At 35.0% G+C, this 20328-nt stretch overlaps 1 protein-coding gene across 9 annotated transcripts in view; it reads right to left on the bottom strand.

Annotated features, from left to right (window-relative positions):
• Window positions 1-242: 242 nt before the first annotated feature.
• The window catches only part of LOC144373300 (E3 ubiquitin-protein ligase TTC3-like), a 39278-nt gene continuing 19192 nt past the window's right edge, over window positions 243-20328 (bottom strand). For 3 of the 9 annotated variants that reach the window (XM_078036394.1, XM_078036395.1, XM_078036397.1), the window contains 8 exons: window positions 19570-19624; window positions 11174-11219; window positions 10281-10404; window positions 8295-8358; window positions 3337-3459; window positions 2510-2608; window positions 927-1019; window positions 243-299 (listed from right to left, as the gene is read on the bottom strand). The gene's annotated coding sequence lies outside the window, so the exon portion shown is untranslated. Of the gene's footprint in view, window positions 300-926; window positions 1020-2509; window positions 2609-3336; window positions 3460-8294; window positions 8359-10280; window positions 10405-11173; window positions 11220-16122; window positions 16323-19569; window positions 19625-20328 lie in introns of those variants that run through there. The other 6 variants (XM_078036398.1, XM_078036400.1, XM_078036401.1 and 3 more) reach the window with 4 other exon arrangements.

Genomic DNA, 20328 nt, shown 5'->3' with positions numbered 1-20328 from the left:
AATTTTACTTACAAGTTCAACCACTAAATAGTGACTTTTTCAAATTTTCAGTATTTAATCATTCTAAAGCTAGTTCTGTTTTAAATATCCATAAAAATAATTTTTAAAATACTTATTTATATATGTGTACACAGCCAATTTTAAAAAAATAGCACAATTTAGAAATCTGCATTTAACAGAGTTATATACTAAGAGACAATATAAAAACTACTGATTGATTGTTAAAAATCTTACCTAGAATATTTCTGTTTCAGAATAGGTCTTGGAGGAACCTTTTCTTTTATGACCTTGTGTTCAAACTTTAAATAAAACAAAGACATTCAAAATTTGTCTCATACTCCCATGACATAAAGCACAAAACCACAAGTAACAAATATTTCAGAAGCACACACAATGTTCAATCTGATACAGAACAGTGATGATGTTTTGACCCAGACAAAAGCCCAGAAAGCTTTAGCAAAATAATTTACTGAAAAGAGGAACAAGAGAGTAGACACACTTTATGAAGAAACTTTAAATAATTAAGGGTAAGCAGAAGATCCAATAAATTATATATATTATAATTACCCACTCCTGCCACATTCAGATGGTGATGTTAAAGGTAATCCCTCAAGGCACTCTTCCCCTTCTCCAAAACCCACACCTCCACCACTACCCCTTTTGGGGTATTAATAAAATGGAAGTTATCAAAAAGAGTAAAACCAAAATATAAAAATTATGCTTTTCCTAGGAGGAAATAAAAGAATGTGAAAATGCTTCACTGCAATGCATGTCCTAATATTTATTTTCTAAAATGATATAACTTTTTTTTTTCTTACAAAAGACAAGATTCAAATCACACAACTTCCTCAAACTTAAAACATTTTAACAGGTGTAAACATTTTGGTTACAAATTTAATAAAGTTTCTCCTTTATTAGATACTTACTTCACATTTAACTTGACCACCACTGCTAAAGATGATAATCTTAGAAATGATACCTTCACAGTCAGGGGTAAGACAAATTCCTTGTAGAAAATCCTATTTGATTTAAAAGAAGAATGGTATGTGTAGGAGGGATAAATCTATGCATGTATACCAATTTTTTAAACTTCTTTTTTAGCTGTAGATGGACACAATACTTTTATTTTATTTATTTATTTATTTTTGTGTGGTGCTGAGGATCGAACCCAGTGTCTTACATTTGCTAGGTGAGTGCTCTACCACTGAGGCACAATCCCAGCCCCAACACATATACTATTTTAACCAGAAAGTACATTCAAAATATACTATGAAATTTCCTTTAGGGAGGCAACCAAAGTGCCTGATTGCTGCTATTTCAGAGCCTTCTTATAGGAAGACTGTATCCACATGTATGGGGCAGACCTGTCCCTGTGACTTGCTTTGTGGTAAAGGAAGTCAAACTGCCATAGCATACACCAGGTCTAAATGAGCACTCTAGGAAACACAGTGTGAACTGGCTATTGTTCTTTTCCCTCTGTTAAAGAAACATGTTCCAAAAAAAGTACAACTTGGATTTGGAAATAAAGAACATGGCCACAGAGAATAGACCCGGCTGCAGCTCAATCCTGGCCAACAACGACAAAACTTCAGGACAAGTAATATAACCAAGAAAAGACCCTCTCATTGTTAGTCATAATATTTAGGTTGTATATTATTTCAGCATATCATAGTGAAAGCTGACTAATTAATAGAAGGTATTTAGAATTCTGGAAATGGTTAAGACAACTAATGGAGAGTACATAGCTTACAAAACTCAATGTAAGTAAAAAGACAGTAGAAGTGGCTCCAGGGTTACAGTTATATCTCTAGCTATCTATGTGAAAATTAGTTTCTACCAAACAAATAATTCCAACTGCTAAAAGACACCTAATATAATCACATTTTTCCCACTAGAGATAATGGTTTGCATAGGGCTATACAGTATTAAAAAAGGCTTTTTTTAAGTCCACAGATTATATATATCAGAAATAAACATTGTAACAAAGAAATAAGACTGTAAAATTGTGCCCTCTTCCAAAGTATTCTAACTAATGGATTAACTAATCATTATATTGATAATAAGAATAAACCCCTGAGAAATGGCAGTATAAAATTTAAGTTAATTTCTTAGGACAAATTACCTTAACCAATTTTGGTAAAAAACTAAAATGTTGGAACCTTAATTCTACATCAACGCTTTCAATCTATGATGAGCTAAATTGTCAGTGCATAATTTAAGATCTGTATTTTAAAACAAGAAAAAATTAAATTTTTATTTCTGATTATAACATCACAATACAAAAGTTAGTTAAATAATTTTTAAAGGCCTCTACAGTTACTCCCTTCATACTTGTATAAAATTTAAAAACACATTTTCCACTTTATTGTTAAAATCATAACTTAAAACTTTCTAATGAAGTTTAGAATCCTCAAGAAGGAATTTATATTCACTTGAAGACATTTTAAATTTTTTTTAAACATTCAATATACATATTTTAAAAATCCAGACAATCTTTATTGTGGCTTACCTTGTCAATTATCATTAAAGGTGGTTGTTTTAAACTTCTTCCAGCAGTTCATGTGAAATTCTATTTTACAATACTGGCAACAGCTGATTCGTATAAAACCTTGGATTTCAAAACATTTTAATTCACATTTTAAAGATGTCTATGCACATACACTTACTCATTCCCTCATAGCACACATATTAAGATAAAAAGAACTGTTGCATTCACTTGGCAGATATAACTACATAATCTATCTCCTTGAAGAGGGATAAAATACTCTGTATTACAAAATGCTGAGTTCTATAGATACAGAACTTGGCAAAAATCTTCATTTCCACAGCTGACATCTGCATTATCCTTTACAGAATATCAAATATCTTAACAAACATTTCATCTGATCTACTAATCTAAGAGTAGGACAGTTATCTTCTTGAATAAACCAAAAAGTTAATCACTTAATTAAGCACAAGTTAGGTTTTTGGGTTTAATTCAGTGATTGCACTGGCCTTTATATTCTTGGACTCAATTTTTTACAAGGCATTAGAAATCCAACAAATTAGAGGTAACAATCTCACTTTGTTTCTATGTTCCTAAGGAAGAAGCAGTTACATAAAACATGGCTAGAGGAAGAAATAAAATTAGCTAGCCTGTCATCTATGGTCACCACACCAGCCCCAAACATTTATTTCAGTGTCCCTGGCTTCCCATGTGAGATGACCTAAAAAAGTCCAGGGTAAGGGGCAAGCAAGGTGACAACTTGGGTGCCTCCAATTACAGAATTTATTCTGGATTCATTTTTAAGGCATGAATTTGCAAGTTAATGTTCCATTGTATATTTCATTTTTTACCTTAAAGTCTGGATCAGTTATGTATATCTGGATTTTGGAATATCCACGACACTTCTGATAGCAACAAATAACATCTGGCACTGGAGGGAACCTGCATTCTTCAACAAATTTCTCTAACAGCATCTAAAGCAAAATAAGCAAATCTGATAGTATCACAAAACTGATTTGTCAATAAAAAATGCTTGTGATTCCTCTTGCCATCAAAACATTTTTAGCATAGAAATGAATGTTTTTACCCAGGACAAATTATATGTATACAAATTTTAAAAATTTTCCTTTTAAAAGGAAGCTGATACAAAGATATGTAAACAAAGAAATGAACAAAATTCTTGTTTTTAGAATTTCAGTCAGAATCAAAATCTTGTCCTCTGTTATCATCAAAACTGGTTTTGTAATTTATAGTTTTTAGAAATCTCCTTTAAGAATCAAGAGGGAAGCTGGGTGTAATGGCGCATGCCTGTAATCCCAGTGATTTAGGAGGCTGGGGCAGGAGGATCACAAGTTCAAGGCTAGTCTTATCATCTTAGGCCCTAAGCAACTTAGCAAGAACCTGTCTCAAGATAATCTACAAAAAGGGCTGGGAATGGCTCAGTGGTAAAATATTTCTGGGTTCACAGCCCAGAAACCAGGAAAAAAAAGGAAAGAATTAAGAGAAATCGAAAAATTAAGATAAAAATAAGCCTTAGGGCAAGCCTGAAAATCCTATGATTCATCTCTTTCTCAATGTAACTTGATCTAAAATCCTAACACTCAAATTCATCTATCTCTGCCACATGTATTTGTTAATACTCTAGAGAATTAGAAGCCCCCAAGATACTAACACCATGCTTTCAGTACTGGTTTTTTGTTGTCAATAACTTGTATATCTCCATCCCAATATGGTATAATGAGAGGAAAATCTAATAATCTCTGTGCTTTATTTTTCTGTAACAGCTTTGTTGATATAAATATAATAAAACTTACATAAGAATACAGTTCAGTGGCTTTTAATATATCCAAAATGTTGTACAACCATCACCAATCTAAATTTAGATCATTTTCATCGTCCAACAAGGAACTCAATACCATTAGCAGTTCCTCATCTTTTTCCCCTAATGCCCAGACCTAGACAATCTATTTTCTGTCTCTGTATACAGATTTGCCTATTCTGGATATTTCATATATACAGAATCATACAGCATGTGACCTTTGTGTCTGGCTTCTTTTATTTCGTACAGTGTTCGCAAGATTCATGCATGTTGTATCATATATCAGTACTTATTGTTTATCTGTTCATCAGTGGATACTTGGGTTGTTCCCCATTTGGGGCTATTATGAATTGTGCTGCTATAAACATTCATGTACAAGCTTTGGGGAGAACATGTTTTCCTTTTTTTGTACAAATCTAGGAGTGGAACTGCTGTGTCACATGGTAACCCTATGTTTAACTATTTGAGGAACTGCCAGTCTTATTTTCCCAAAGCAGCTGCACCATTTTACATTACAACCAGCAAAGTATGAATGTTATAATATTTCCATACCCTTGCCAACACTTAATATCTATGCATATCCTCAGAGTGTGAACCAGTATCTCACTGTGTTTTTATTTGCATTTCCTTAATGGTTAACAATATTGTACTAATGGGTTATCACTATATTTCCTTTGCCGATATGTCTATTATATACTTGTATATTCGATTATTTGTCTTTTTACTATTAAGTTGTAAAAGTTGGCCCCTGTACTTTTAAAAGCTTCATACAAAAGCAAGTTCTGGTATATGAGACAAAATTTATTAGTTTTTCTAGAATTGGTAAAGCATCCATATGGCTCCAGAAATGACACTAAATTCATAATTCAATTCATAAACTCAGGTACCATCTCAATAATGATATTAATATAATAAAACAGTAATACTGTACCTTCCTCTAAGTACAACCAGTACAGCATCCTGCTTAATAACACATGCTCTAATGTCAGAATGCCTGAACTCAAGTTCCAGCTCTACTACTTCCTTGATGCTTAACCATGAGCTCATCACTTCACCTATCTAAACTGTAAAATGGAAATGATTTTACAATCAGATGGAAAGAAAGGACACATCATTTTAGTAATGAAGATAAGAAAAGACTATGCCATTATTGACGCATTAATTCCACAGCCAGTAACATCTCTCCTAACTACAGAAGGATGAAATCACCCACCTAAGGCAGAGTGGTTGGGGAAAGGGTTGGTGAGGATGCAGCCTTTCTTTGGTCTTAAGATGAATGATTTGGACAGACTGGTTGGAACCCGAGAGTAGAGTTCATTTATAAATACTAAGTAAACCTGTACAATCTTAAGAGCTCTAGCAAAATAGAAGGCTAGAAAATGACTGCAAAGGCAGGCTGGGGTGAGTGTTTGCAAACCCTTTGCTTCAGATACCTATGAGTCATCAGGCTAGCCTTTATCACACTCTCAGGAATCAAGTCTCTGTGTAGCAGGGGAGTGACACATTCAAAGCTACATGAAAGAGTGAGCATGGCGGAAGGACAGAGAATATGTGCTAGGTTTGTGGGGACAGCACAGAGCCGATCAAGATCAATGAAATAAGAAGGGTGGAGCCCAAGCTGGCTTCAGTAGCTTCAGAAACGAAAGGTACAGGAGTCTTAGTGTGATTTCTGCTTGTGAGGTTGGGCAAAACTATTTAACCCTAATCCTGGGATTTCAAGTTCTTTTACTGAACATGGATACTGATGAGTAGATAGTATTTAAATAAGTTAGTTAAATGTATTGTCTGCTAATAATGGCCTAAGAAATATTAACGAATTAAAAACTACCTTTCTAAAAAAAAAAAAAAAGCTTAATCCTCAAAGATGTTTCACATGGTGTTGGAATCACAATAGGTTAGACAAACACCTAAGTTCCCACTCACTGTAAGCACACTAATTGCTAACCAACTGCAAATGTTCAGGGGTTCAACATGTGGAATTAGACACCAGAGAAGACAGAATGTAGGTAGTAAAAGATAAAAATGGATAGAAACAAAGCCATTCAAAAGAAAACAAATGAGAGAAAGTAAAGAGAGCAACAGGGTATCACTAACTGGAGGCCAACAATTCACTTCAATAACCCTGAAAGGTACTCTATATGAAAGCTTGAGATAAATAACTATTGGGTATAACAACCTTTAGAATCATTAAAAAAAAGTCTATTTCCTTAAACTCTTGTTTTAAAAAACAGAGAAGCATGTAATCCACATGAGAAAGATTTCCTCAAAATTAAAACTAAACAGGAATTAGCCTAAAGCATTCTTATGGGCTGAATGTGTTGCCGCAAGATTTGTTATGTTGGAAATCTAATCCCCAATGGTTTTAGGAGGTAGAACTTTGAGGAGGTGATTAGGTCATAAAGTAAAGACCTCGTACAGGAATTAGTGCCCTTATAAGAAGAGGCCCCAAGAGATGCCCCCATGCTTCTATCATGTGAGGACACAGCAAAAAGTTAGCCATCTACTGTTGGGCACAGTAGTACACCCTGTAATCCTAGCAACTCTGGAGACTAAAGCAGGAGGATCCCAAGTTCAATGTCAGCCTCAGCAACTTAGCAAGACCCTTTCTCAAAATAAAAAATAAGAAAGGCAAGGGATCGTGCTCAATAGTAAGTCCCTGGGTTCAATTCCCATTATCCAAAAAAAGGTCATCCATTAACCAGGAAAAGAGGCCTCACCAGATATCAAAACTGCTGGCACCACAATATTGGATTTCCCAGCCTACAGAAATGTGAGAATTGAATGTTTGTTGTTTAAAGCTACCCAGTTTATAGTATTTTTGCTACAGTAGTTCCAAAGGACTAAAGTACCCATTCTTTTTTTTTTTTTTTGGTGCCAGGGACTGAACTCAGGGGTACTTAACCAGTGAGCCACATCCCCAACCCTTTTAAAGTTTTTTAAATTTAGAGACAGCATCTCACCAAGTTGATTGCCTTGCTAAATTGCTTAGGCTGGCTTTGAACTTGCAATCCTCCTTCCTCAGCCTTCCAAGATGCTGAGATTACAGGTGTGCACCACCACACCTGACAACAGACATCCATTCTCAACAGAAGTTGAGTATTACCCCAAATACAGTGAAAAAATTAAGTTGTTGGGAGACGAAAAAGCCTAGTTCTTTTTATATATAAAGCACAGATGAACATATTGTACGTAAACAGACAAGCAGTACGTATGGTATTAAAAATTTCAGAGGGAGATTGATTAGGGGGAAAAATGTAAAAAACAAACAAACAAAAAAAAGAAATAAAGGCTCCTGAGATTAAGGAAAGGGAGATAATAATGAAAACTTTCAAAAACAAGAAACAAAGGTGGCCTAATAGTGATTAAGGACAGATCAAGAAATGCTATGTGCTTAAGTGTTCCTTTCCATTCTTCTTATTGAAGTTCCAAAATTAAATGTATTAAGTAATGAAAAGACCGAGCATTGATTTCAAATACTCAATGTTTTCTTAACAATAAAAACTGCTATGTTTATGCTGAGTGTTTCCCAAAAGTCCACGTGCAAAGGCTTAGTCGCTAGGGTGGCAATATTAAGAAGTGCTGTAGAATCTTGAAGGAAGTTCGTTAAATCGCTGGAGAAATGCCTTTGAAGAGGAATGTGGGAGCCTGGTCTTGTCTTCTCTCTCTGCTTCCTGGCTCAGGATATGAGCAGTTTGCTCCACCACATTTTCCCTGCCATTGCAATCCACTGCCTTACCAGCACTGAGCCAATACAGGCACCATATCTTCACATCTCCAGAACTATGAGCCATAATATAATTCTCTTTACGTCATAGCTAGCGTTTGCCAAATATTTCATTATAGTGATGGAAAGCTGACTTATACAGAAGCATTATAAATTAAAATGAGAACAAGAGCAAATATAAATGAGGCTTGTACAAATTTTAGGGCATAAAGTTTAGGTAATACTATGACAACTCAGCAACAATTTATATAAGAAAAAATACTCACTTGGTGGTGGTAAAAATTCAGGATGACAGTCACAATCATCTACCTTCAAAGCCTCATCTACCACCTGCCCATGAAAATAAAACTAGTGAGACTGTAAAAATAATATAGCCATTTCAGTTATACCAATCCTCAGCATTTATCCAAAAGAACTAAAGTCAACATACTATAGTGATCATGCATATCCATGTTTGTAGCAGCATAGTTCACAATAGTCAAAACTATGGAACCAGTCTAGGTGGTCATCAATGGATGAACTGAACAAGAAAATGTGATACATACACACAATGTAGTTATACTCAACTATAAAGAAGAACAAAATTATGCCATTTGCAGGAAAATGTCTGGAATCTGAGCACATCATGTTTAGTGAAAGAAGCCAGACTGAGAAAGTCATGGGTCATATGTTCTCTCACACTTGGGAGCTAAAGAAAAAATAAAGGAAAAAAAGAGGACCGGTCTCATGAAATTAGAAGAGAGACCAGCAGAGTAGTGGAGAGGGACCAGGGTGAAGGGAGAGGAAGTACTGGGGAATAAAATGGACCAAATTGTTATACGCATGTATGAGAATGTAACAATGGATTCCACTATGATGTATAATTATAATGTACTGTTAAAAAAATAAGAATTCAATGGCCGTGTAATAGAATTTGTAGTAGAATATGATAGAATTCACTCAAGCACTTAAAATATGCATCTAGTTACTAAGTCTAAAAGTATAAGTAAGCATACAAAATGATAACTAGTGACCAGAGATCAAGACAAATGACAAATTCTTGAATGACAATTCTATCTCTGATGCCTAGAACGATGTCTCATGTGGAAGCTATTCAACAATGACTAAACTGAATATTACCACATTATTCCTGTGCTCTTCTCCCTAAATTAATACATCCTCTTGGAGATTTTCAATATTACCAACAAAAGGACTTAACGGTATATTAAGAAAGTTCCTTTCAACGCCCATCACCCACCCAATGCCAAAACATCATGATCTTTTCTTTCCTCAAATCTTGAAGAGAAATATAATGTGACTTAGTGATAGCTGCTGAGTGTTGGATGTATATCACAGGTAGAGGAAAACTCAGACACATTTATCTGGGTCACCTGACCTCAGAGGCAGGCTAGAAGCCTTAGTGTGGTGCTCTGAAAAAAAACCATCAGACCAAGATTGCTACTGAGCACAGCCATGAAAGGGCAACAGAAGCTGTAGATACACCCTGGCAGAGGTGGGGAAGGAGTGCCTCCTAGGCACCCCAGCTAAGCACAAGTTGGCTGGTGAGCTGCTACAGTGCCAGGTCACAAAGAGATTACAAATCAGAAAAGGGAGAAAAAGACAAATCCAAAACACAGGGAGGGGCAGAAGTGACTTGGCCAACAGACCCCATTGTCACTCATTCCTGAGACTGGCTGGGTGACCTAAAATGAGGGTATAAAAATGGACTAAATGGCAAAATTATATCTAGCAAAAATACTTTTAATACCTGTAAATATAGTCAGGCTTGACAGTACATTCCTATAATCCCAGCAACTCAGGAGGCCAAGGCAGGAGGATTCCAAGTTCAAAGCCACCCTCAGCAACTTAGAAAGGCCCAAAATAAAAAAAATAAATAAAAAGGCTGGGGATGTGGTTAACTCAGTGGGTAAACATCTCTAGGTTCAATCCCTGGTTAAAAAAAAAAAAGATATGTAAGTGTGATTTCAGAAGAAATTCTGTGACTTTAAATACATTATTTTTATGTAGTTGTATGAGGTATAATTGGTTGTAGTTATATGAGGAATAATTGCACTGTGGATGTGGTTCAGTGGTTAAGCACCCTTGGGTTCATTCCCTGGTACCAAAAACAAAACAAAACAAAATCCAAAAAAAGAATAATTTTCTTGATCTCAACAAGTAAGAGTTTATACCACCAAAATAGTTGGTTTCCACTATCACCAACATGTTACTATTAATAGCTGAAATAATTTTAAGTTTTTAACTGAGCTTACCTTTAGATTCTGATTACCACCGTTTGCCATCTTGTAGTTAGTATTTTTGACATCTCTTTCCGTCTCCACAAAGTTAAATGAAGTACTAAAAGCAGGTGCTGATAAATTCCTAGGTATATAGGCCCTAAAATGGGATAAAAGAAATGACCCCTTTATTCCTACTAATTAATGAGCATTTTTAAAAGTTATCCTTCAAACAAACAGGTTGCAGCAAGTATAGCCTTTCTTCCTTGAAAGCAAGGTACCATTGTTTTGAAAAGATCCTCTACCTCTCAGATAAGCCTTTATACATAAGTACTATTTAAAACCAGTTCAAGGCTAGTATTCTGGGTTCTAATATTAAAGTAAATAAATCTTCATGTTTCACATATTAACAGCTTCACTATCCTGTGTGCTTATCAAGGGAGAAAGGCTTAATCTATTTAAATTGCCAAATAAGCAAATGTAGAAACCTGGCTATTTATTTTCTTATAAGCATTCCTAAATCGATTTGTACTCTTTGAAAAGTATCAAGAGGCTGGGGCAACGTTTCCAGGACAGAGAGGAAGGGCATGAGGCAAAGGCTGTGTATCAGCTCTCTACTGCCAGGACCCCGTGACCAACTGCTCGCCGTCAAGCACAATAACTTCAAATTAACATTCCACTCCTGTTTTCTCACTAAATTAGGCTACTAATCGTCCAAGTGGTTCAATAAAATAAATCTGACAACTCACAGATCACCTGATATTTTGTGTGCAAACACACACACACACAAAAAAAGAACCCTCTTATTCTTCCATCCCTAAATTTACTATAGTTGCGCTTAAGTTTTTAAAATGACAAACACAAGTGATTCTTAAGTTCACAGGGCAAAGTCATTCCAAGTAGTAGCTACTGATCTGATATTAACTCACCTGCTTTCATAAAAAGCTTTAATTGGATTCTTATTTGGTGTTCGACCTATAAAAGTCAATCAATCACACACACACACACAGAGTAATCAATGGATTGGCAAAACAGACTTCAACACATTTTCAAATTTCCTTTAAGCTGAGTTAAGAACATCAAACAACTTTAGAAAGTTGAAAAATGAATCAAAACAATTTTACAATCCTAGATGTCAGTAATTTCAGAATGGTGTCAACAAACTGCTGTACACCATGTCTGACATCCCACTGCATGTGATTACTGACAAGATGACAGCAATACATTGATTTGAATCAGAGACGGTACCTGTCTTCAAGGAGCTCACAATCTAAGAATCTTGTTAACAGCTGGATGACAACATCCGCTAGTTACAAAACTGCTCAGCTCAGCTCCATAGACACTGAATATCCAAAGAAGAAAAAAAAAGGAAAGACCTAGATATTCAAAGCGTAAAGAAATTTTTTCAAGCACTGAGAAAGAAAAATGACTAAGTACAGAAAACAAGGTTGAAGAATGGAAATTTACAAGTCCTAGCCTGCACAGCCAATTTCTGATTATAGATGTTCAACATGCTATAGAATTATTTGCAAACTTGGTGCAAACAAATTAAGCAACTCTATTGAAGGGCCCTTTCTTTTAGAAATAACTTAAATGATGAAATGTTTTACACAATTTCCTTTCAAAAGCATTTATTTTATTCAAAATTTCTGAAAAGAATATTTTTCTATAGAAGAATAAATAATAATTTGGTTACTGGCTGTTTCAAATAAAAAATACAAATCATGTATAATAACCCAATGGAACATATTACTAACTCTACACAGAAAGATATAGAAAACGTAAGTAACTTGAAGATAACATAACAAAGTAAGCAAAAATCATCTGAGAACTGATTTATGATCCTCTGTTAATCCAAGAAACCCACCTTTGAAACTTTAAAGGGAATTCAACTGTAACCAAAAGAATCTTAGGTGAAATACCTTGTCGGTCTTCTATTTGTTTTTGTAACTTTACATGCTGCTGAATTAGATCCTTGATTCCCTCAGGGTCATTTTTACAGAGTTTTTGAGCTTTTATGTTTGCTTCCAGGGCCAAGTCATTTTCCCCCAGCATAGAAAGAGCAGCACAATAATGATAATGACCCTGTTCCAAAAAGATAAATTTAATTTTTTTTTCTCAAAAATATGCTTAAATTAAATAATAGGTAAGGAAAAATATTGTTTGAAAATGAATTAATTAAAATGTTAGATCAGGCCCCTATCATGAAAAATAAATAAAAATGTTAACACCTCAAAAAATAAAACTAATGAATTAGTAGAATGTTATGAATAGGCAAGTGATTTTTAAAAAATAACTAGAGATAAATATTTTTGCTTAAGAGATTTTGGTACCCCAGCGAAGTATTTAACTTCTGTTATATTTTACTAATAAAGTACTAAACACAGTATTTTGTGAATAAAAGTAATTCATTATAAGAAATAAATTTTTAAAAAATATTTTAAGGCAATAATATTCACTAAGTCATGACGTGCCCTACACTTTGGAAATCAAGATTTTGGAGCTGGAAGGAGCAACCAGCTTGGGCAGCATTCCCAGTGCCTCCAAGAACACAGGCTCAAATAACAGGTGTAGTCAGGCTAACTCTTCTCTCCATCTCTCCCCTTCAATCAGCTTTTATTTTATCTGTAAGTGTAGTTCCTAGCTTTAAGAAAAGGTCCAAAAATCACTGACTTTATTCTCAATTCAAATGGTAAGGTTTTGGCTTCTTGTCTTTGTTTTTTGCTATAGAACCCAAATCCTTACTGACTCCAATATTTGGAAAATCCATTATATCTAATATCTTAGTCTAGAAAGCGAATTTAACTAACCCGGCTCCCAGTTATTCACAAATCAAACTTCCATTTTAGGTACCATGTCTCCTCTAGAGAGACGATCTACCAGAAAAAAAACAGGCCAGAACCTGGCCTCAAGTCACAGTTAGAAACAAACTAAAGAACAATGATTTTATGATACCTAGTCCAGATCTCCTTCCTACTTACTACACATTTTTTTAAAGAGAGAGTGAGAGAGTGAGAGAGAGAGAGAGAGAGAGAGAGAGAGAGAGAGAGAGAGAGAGAGAATTTTTTTTAATATTTATTTTTTAGTTCTCGGCGGACACAACATCTTTGTTGTTATGTGGTGCTGAGGATCGAACCCGGGCTGCACACATGCCAGGCGAGCGCGCTACCGCTTGAGCCACATCCCCAGCCCCCTTACTACACATTTTACAAAGAACATTCTGATTAGATGAGAACCAGGGAGAAAAATCAAAATAAGTGAACCCTTTAAGTGGAAAAATCAAAAATAAGTGAACCTTTTAAAAAGGAGTAGTTTTTTGCTAAAAGAATCACTGGCATGTTTATTCATAGTCAGTTCTGTGTTCTTGTGGACCTACAAATTTTGAGGATTTTATTCTAAAGACTATGCATTTCATTAAACTCTGCTTCCCCTTAGAGGGTAGAAGTCCTGTTTCCTGACACCTGCAGTATAAGAGGACAAAGAGATCTCTCATATATACTAAAAGGTGGAAAATCCTACCACTAGATATTTGTCATCTTTCAAGTTCAGATTACTACATTTAAAAAAATAAAACACAGAATAGAAATAATGTTAGATCATAAAACATACCTGCTAAACTTATAGTGAATACTTTCTTCTTTTCCCCTACTATTCTCACCACCTATTGGATCTTTTTCCCTGGACCCCATGTAACTTCTGCTGGTTGAGAAAGCGGTTTATCCAGCCCCCTGTGCTGAAGCTTAATGAAGCTCAGATTAAAGTATCTCAGTTTCTTGAACCCAATTACCATAAAAATTTTTGTTCTTCTTTGACACTCTCATTCTCTATCATATATGGACATTCCCTATTATCTTTTGGTCTAGCATCCCCTCACCTAGGGGTAAACATTTCCCACTCCTCATAGATATGGCATGGCAGTACTATCAGTTTTAGTGCACCATCCCAACAAGGGATAGCGGCTCTGATTGGTCAGTGGAAACATACCACTTGCCAGGTCACTGTAACTGATCCACGCTGGGACACATGACCCAACTGAAATCAGCCTGAGCCTTAGGCTTATTATATAGATACTGACAGGGGCTTCTTTTCATTAGAATTAATAGCTATGACAGATATTGGTATGGGGCTCCTACTACAAAGTCAAAGTTTTTTTTTTAATGTGAATATGCTCTACTTTCTATATATATAACTGTAAAGTTTAGAGATGATCAGGGCACATCTAGAGTGGAATGTCCATACACAGCCAAGCAAAGGTCTATACTTGTTCTATTCTTTCTTGTTTTTTTCATGTATGACATGCTTCTGCTTGTGCATTGGTGTATATATGGTATGCAGTCACTTTCTGATAAAAATTACTTAATTTAGAAGATAATTGGAGAGGGAAATTGTCAGTTCATCCCTCATATTGAAGGACCGTAACTTATTCCCAATGATTAAAACTTTATCCTGTGTATATTATCTCAATAGCGACAGGGTATATTTCTTTTTTTTATTGAGTGATTTAAAAAAATAATAAATGACAGTGGAATGCATTACAATTCTTATTACACATATATAGCACAATTATTCATATATCTGGTTGTATATAAAGTATGTTGACACCAATTTGTGTCTTCATACATGTACTTTAGATAATGATATCTATCACATTCCACCATCCTTGCTAATCCCCTGCCCCCTCCCTTGCCCTCCCACTCCTCAGCCATATCTAGAATTCATCTATTTCCCCCACGTTCCCCTTTCCTACCCCACTATGAGTCAGCCTTCTTATATCACAGAAAACATTCAGGATTAGTTTTTTGGGGATTGGCTAACTTCACTTAGCATTATAGCAGCACAATTCACAATAGCTAAACTGTGGAGCCAACCTAGATGCCCTTCAGTGGATGAATGGATAACAAAAATGTGGCAATATATATACAAAACAGAATTTTACTCAGCCATAAAAGAGAATAAAATCATGTGGGTAAAAGTCTTTTTTAAAATGAAGTCACAAGAAGCCCATAAATGACACAGATGATGGAATTCAGGATATTACAACAGTTGCTATAATCACATTCCATTCATTGTAGAAGCAAGTAGAGACATGAAATATAAGACCCAAATTTAATTTCTAGAGATAAAAATTAAAGTATTTAAGATGAAAAACACCTGAATGTTAAGAAAAGCAAATGAAGCATTATAGATGAAAATATCCACAAACTTGAAGATACAGGAAAAAAAAAACTTTGTAAAATCAAACAGAAAAGAGAAAAAAGAACGAAATATGAAACTGACAAAACAGGGAAACACAGCTGAGAAACAGAAGGACACATACAGCTCTTGCCCAGCCACCACTGAAGTCAACCCCTAGACTTCTCAGGTACAACAGCCTACAGATTCTCTCTACTACCTACACCAAGGACCTGAGTCAGGTTTCTATCGTTCACAAACAAGAATCTAACATACCCTTCAGAACTCCGTCTCTTGAGGACTTTAGTGAGTCTATTATTTTTTATCTTGTAAACTACAGCAAAACACAATACGCACAGAAACATTAACATATCTCTATTGACTATCCGATAAAATTTCTCATTTTTTAAAGCACAATGACTTATCCTCTCTCAAGCCTGAAAGTAAGTCTAGAGACAGGTGACCCTCTAGTAGTCTCCCCTATCTGAACCAAAGGAACCAAAAATGGCCCATCCTCATGCAGAAATGGAAAGTACCTGCCTCTACAGGCTTATCTTAGAGCTGTGACCCCACAGACTTGGGCTCATAATTTTCAAACAAAACATTCTTAGAAAAGTAAAGAACGCACCTTGCACGCTCTCCTTTTTTTATTTTTTTGGCACTAGGGGCCTCAGAGGGGTTTAACTACTGAACCACATTCCCAGCCCTTTTTATTTTTAATTTTGAGATTCAGTCTTGCCAATTTGCTCAGGGGCTCACACTAAGTTGCTGAGGCTGGCCTCAAACTTGTGATCCTCCTGCTTCAGCCTCCTGAGTCTCTGAGATCATAAGTGTGTGCCACCATGCCTAGATGCATGCTCTATTTTAGCTTCTGAAGTAAAAATATTCTTCAATGAATATTTCTATCTGGTAAAATAAAAAGGAAAAATAGCTTACATATATAGTTACCGAATTTTGTGAATACTTAACTAGTGGTTGTATGTTTTTAATCTATGCAAATTTTTTGCAATCATATGACATATCATAAAACATCCCAACTTAAAAATTAGTAAATATTTTGTCTGAGAAACCAAACCAGGAACACTCTATGAAAGTCTTCAAAATAATTCAGAAAGCCTTAATATTCTTCCCTAAATTTGATAATAGATTAAAATTTGCAAGAGGTATCTCTGGAAAACCAGTATCATAGACTGGGTTTCAGTATGCATAACATTATCAATTCATTTGTTCTACAAATATTTATAGAGTACCCACAAAATGCAAGGTGTAGTCATCAGCAAAGATACTGTTTCAAGCAAAAGAATGACTCATAATGGAAATACCAACAAATTTATCACCCTCTAATGCAAGTGCCATCCAGTTTCATCCTTCACTTGCAATGACACCTTGAAAAGTCACTTCACATCTGTTGAACTCAATTTCTTGATGCATAAAATTAGACATTTAAAAAATTACTCAAAAACTTAGATGTAGAAGTCCACCTGGAAAACTTCACCATCTCCAGACCACTAGATACACTCCTAGGCTGCCTAAATTGTAAATTTAGGGGAGGGTAAGAACATCTTTAAAAGGTTCCCAGGCTGAGTCTTCCCTTTTACTTCACAACCTTCTGTACTTTCTCTTTTTTATCATAGCAAATTAGAATATAAAGAAAAAATATAATTTTAACAACACTAAACAAAATAAAATTAAGTCCTGCAAAGAATTTAATGAAGTCTATCTGCAAAGCAGTAATGGAAGTATAAATGAGAGTAATTCTCTAAGGCCCTACTCACTGTAATTTTTTTTTAATTATGTAAAATCAGGAATACAGTATGAAAGACATGTGCCTTTGTGTGTCTTATTTGAATCTTTACTTTGAAAAACTTTTTGAATATTTTTACAAATTGAAAAAATACAGAGAATAATGTAATAAACACCCAGAATTTTGTTTTTATAACATTTATAACATTATAACATTTTGTTATATTTGCTCAGATTCTCTTTTTGTTGTTGTTGTTGGTACTGGGGAGTGAACTCAGGGACACTCAATCACTGAGCCACATCCCAGCCCTATTTTGTATTTTATTTAGAAACAGGATCTCACTGAGTTGCCTAGCACCTCACTTTTGCTGAGATTGGCTTAGAACTCACAATCCTCCTATCTCAGCCTCCTGAGCTGCTGGGATTACAGGCGTGCACCACTGTGCCTGGCCAAATTCTCTTTTAACAAGAGAAAGGCAATGATATCAATATGGCTGCTTTGGAATCTCTTCAATCTCCTTTCCCTCCCTGACTTTCCAAATGCAAACACTATCATGGGTATTGGGCTTTTATTTATTTTTTCATTTCATGTTGTTTTTCAAATCCATAAATATTGATATGCCAGTCAACTACAATCTAATATTCAACTACTCATTTACTAAGTCAACAAATACTACTCCTGAGTGCCTGCTATGAACCAGGCAACTTGTCAGACAGTCCAGATTTAAGAGCAAACCAGACGAAAAAGCCTTTCCCTGTAAAGCCCACATTACACTGGAAGTCACAATAAACAATATAAATAAATAATGTAACAATATTGAATATTGTAACAATATTTTCAATAACATATGCTAATTATATAATATATAATATATAAATTATATAATATATAAATTATATAATAGCATTTGTTATTTTCAATAACAAATGCTAAGAGGAAAAAAGGGAAAGAAGATAGGAAATGTCTCAAAGGAGCAGGGTGTACATTTTAATAAGATGGCCAGGGAAGGTTTCATTGAGAAAAGGATGTTCTATAAAGAATGAAAGGAAATAAGGGAGCTAGCTATGTTCTAGGGGGAAAGTGTCTGAGGCAGAGGAAAGAGCAAAAACAGAATGAAGTGGGCCTGGCCTGATGGGAGCAACAGTGAGGAGCCCAGGTGCCAATTCAGAGAGAGTAGCAGGAATGAGGTTTGAAGAATGAAGGGTGTTCAAGATGGGAACAGATTAAACAGATCAGAGTAATAACTTTGATCAAATAAAAATACCAACTCATCCACTGCTTTATCAATGGACATTTAAGTATTTGAGACTTGATGCAATTAAAACAAGGCCACAATGACTGACACTATATATTATGTAAGAAATTTTCTAGTTTGACACATATGAAATGGAGTAATTGTTAGTGTAAAATCAAGTAATTATGAGGTATGCACATGAGGGTGCTCTCCAAGTTGGTTGTAAGCAATTCACACCTCCATCAGTTTATAAAGGGTTCCTGTTACTACACACTCAGTACCAATACTCTGGACCCTCAGTCTCTTTAATTTTTGCCAATGTGAATGGTCCCAACACTATTGCATTGCTTTATTTACTCATCTATAGGTGGATCTTTCTCTTAGAGGCCCTCTATTTTTCTTTGTTGGTTTCATTTTTTCTATCTTTGTACCAATTCCCCACAAGTCTAATTACTAGAAAACAGATTTTCAAGTTTCTTATTTCTACTAGCCAATCAGGGTTTCTTGTATGAAATTATTTGTTTCACTGGCCCTTTTTCTACTGGGTTTTTATTTATTCTAGGAGTTCTCTGCATATTCACAATACAATCATATCAATTATATATAAATCCTATTAGTTATATAAATTATTGATGAACAAATGATCTCCTGCTTATTTCATTCATATCTTTTATGTATATAAGTTTTTTAAGTATGATGTAGAAAATTATATCAATGTGGTTTATTTCACACTGATTTATACATTGTGTGTTACTTAAGAAATCCAAAGGCTGGGGTGCAGCTCAGTGGTAGAGCATATACTAGCATGAGGAAGGCCCTGGGTTCCATTCCTGGCACCAAAAGAAGAAAGGATAAATGCTTTCCTATAGTTCCTTAAAAGTTTTAGTAAAGTTTCATTTCTCACATTTAGGCACACCTATCACTTGCAGATATTACCTCTCAATTGCTGCAGTCCCTCTATGCTCTCCAGGACACCTCATGCTGGCACACACACATTCTCAGCCTCTCACAGCTACTGCCAAATCCCCATAGTGGTAGTGGAACTGAAGCATCCCCTTTCCTATTCTTGATAATTTCATCCAGCACTTTTACATATAAATACGCATCCCATATATTAATTTTCACAAAAATATATAGTATTACTGGCTCAATGTAAAAATACAAAAGAAACCTACCTTTGGCCAAGTGCTCTTCAGAATAATGGCTCTCTTTCCATCACCAAGTGCATTTCTAAACAGAAAAAGAAAAAAAAATAAAATATTTAAACATCTCCATTCTTTTATTTTTGTAAAAGTACTGTATATTGCTATCTATTTTTATGTTCTGAATTTTCTATGTATATCATTTAGTCAAATAATAATTTTTTAAAATCCACAAAATATACGTCCATTATAGAAAATTTGGAAAATACAGAACAGTAAAACAAAGGGGAAAAGTCACCCAGAGTCACAACCACAACAACCCAGGAATAAGTATTTTCAGCATTTCTGGAGTATTTCCTGCATATATCGTATCAACATCTTACCTATGCATAACTAAAAATTTGTATATTTGCGTGCAATAATTTTGCCTTTCAATAATAAGACTTCTGTAGCCAAAATTTTAACTCCCAGGTCTTGTTAGCTAAGCTATACGAACAGAGCATGCATTCCTGGACAGAAGGCCTAATTTAAATCCAATTCAACTGCTAATTCTCCTGGGGCCTTAAAGAAGTCATTAATATCCCTGAACCCACCTTCTCAACTATAAAATGAAGATAATAATTCTTTCTTTTCTAGCTGTTTTGAGGTAGATGCTAAGTTAGAAAATGTAAACATCAGTATATGAATACTCAGTCTCTCAGTTGCCTGGCTTACCTTCAACAACCTCCCATACCTCAACTCAGTCATCTACCATCACACCCCTTTGGCAAAACTTAGCATCACTCAGAACTG

This window comes from Ictidomys tridecemlineatus, unplaced genomic scaffold, assembly GCF_052094955.1.
Source record: "Ictidomys tridecemlineatus isolate mIctTri1 unplaced genomic scaffold, mIctTri1.hap1 Scaffold_35, whole genome shotgun sequence".
In the NCBI taxonomy this organism is placed as follows: domain Eukaryota; kingdom Metazoa; phylum Chordata; class Mammalia; order Rodentia; family Sciuridae; genus Ictidomys; species Ictidomys tridecemlineatus.
Note: the sequence above shows the minus strand (reverse complement) of the source record. Positions and strands in the feature narration are given on the sequence as shown.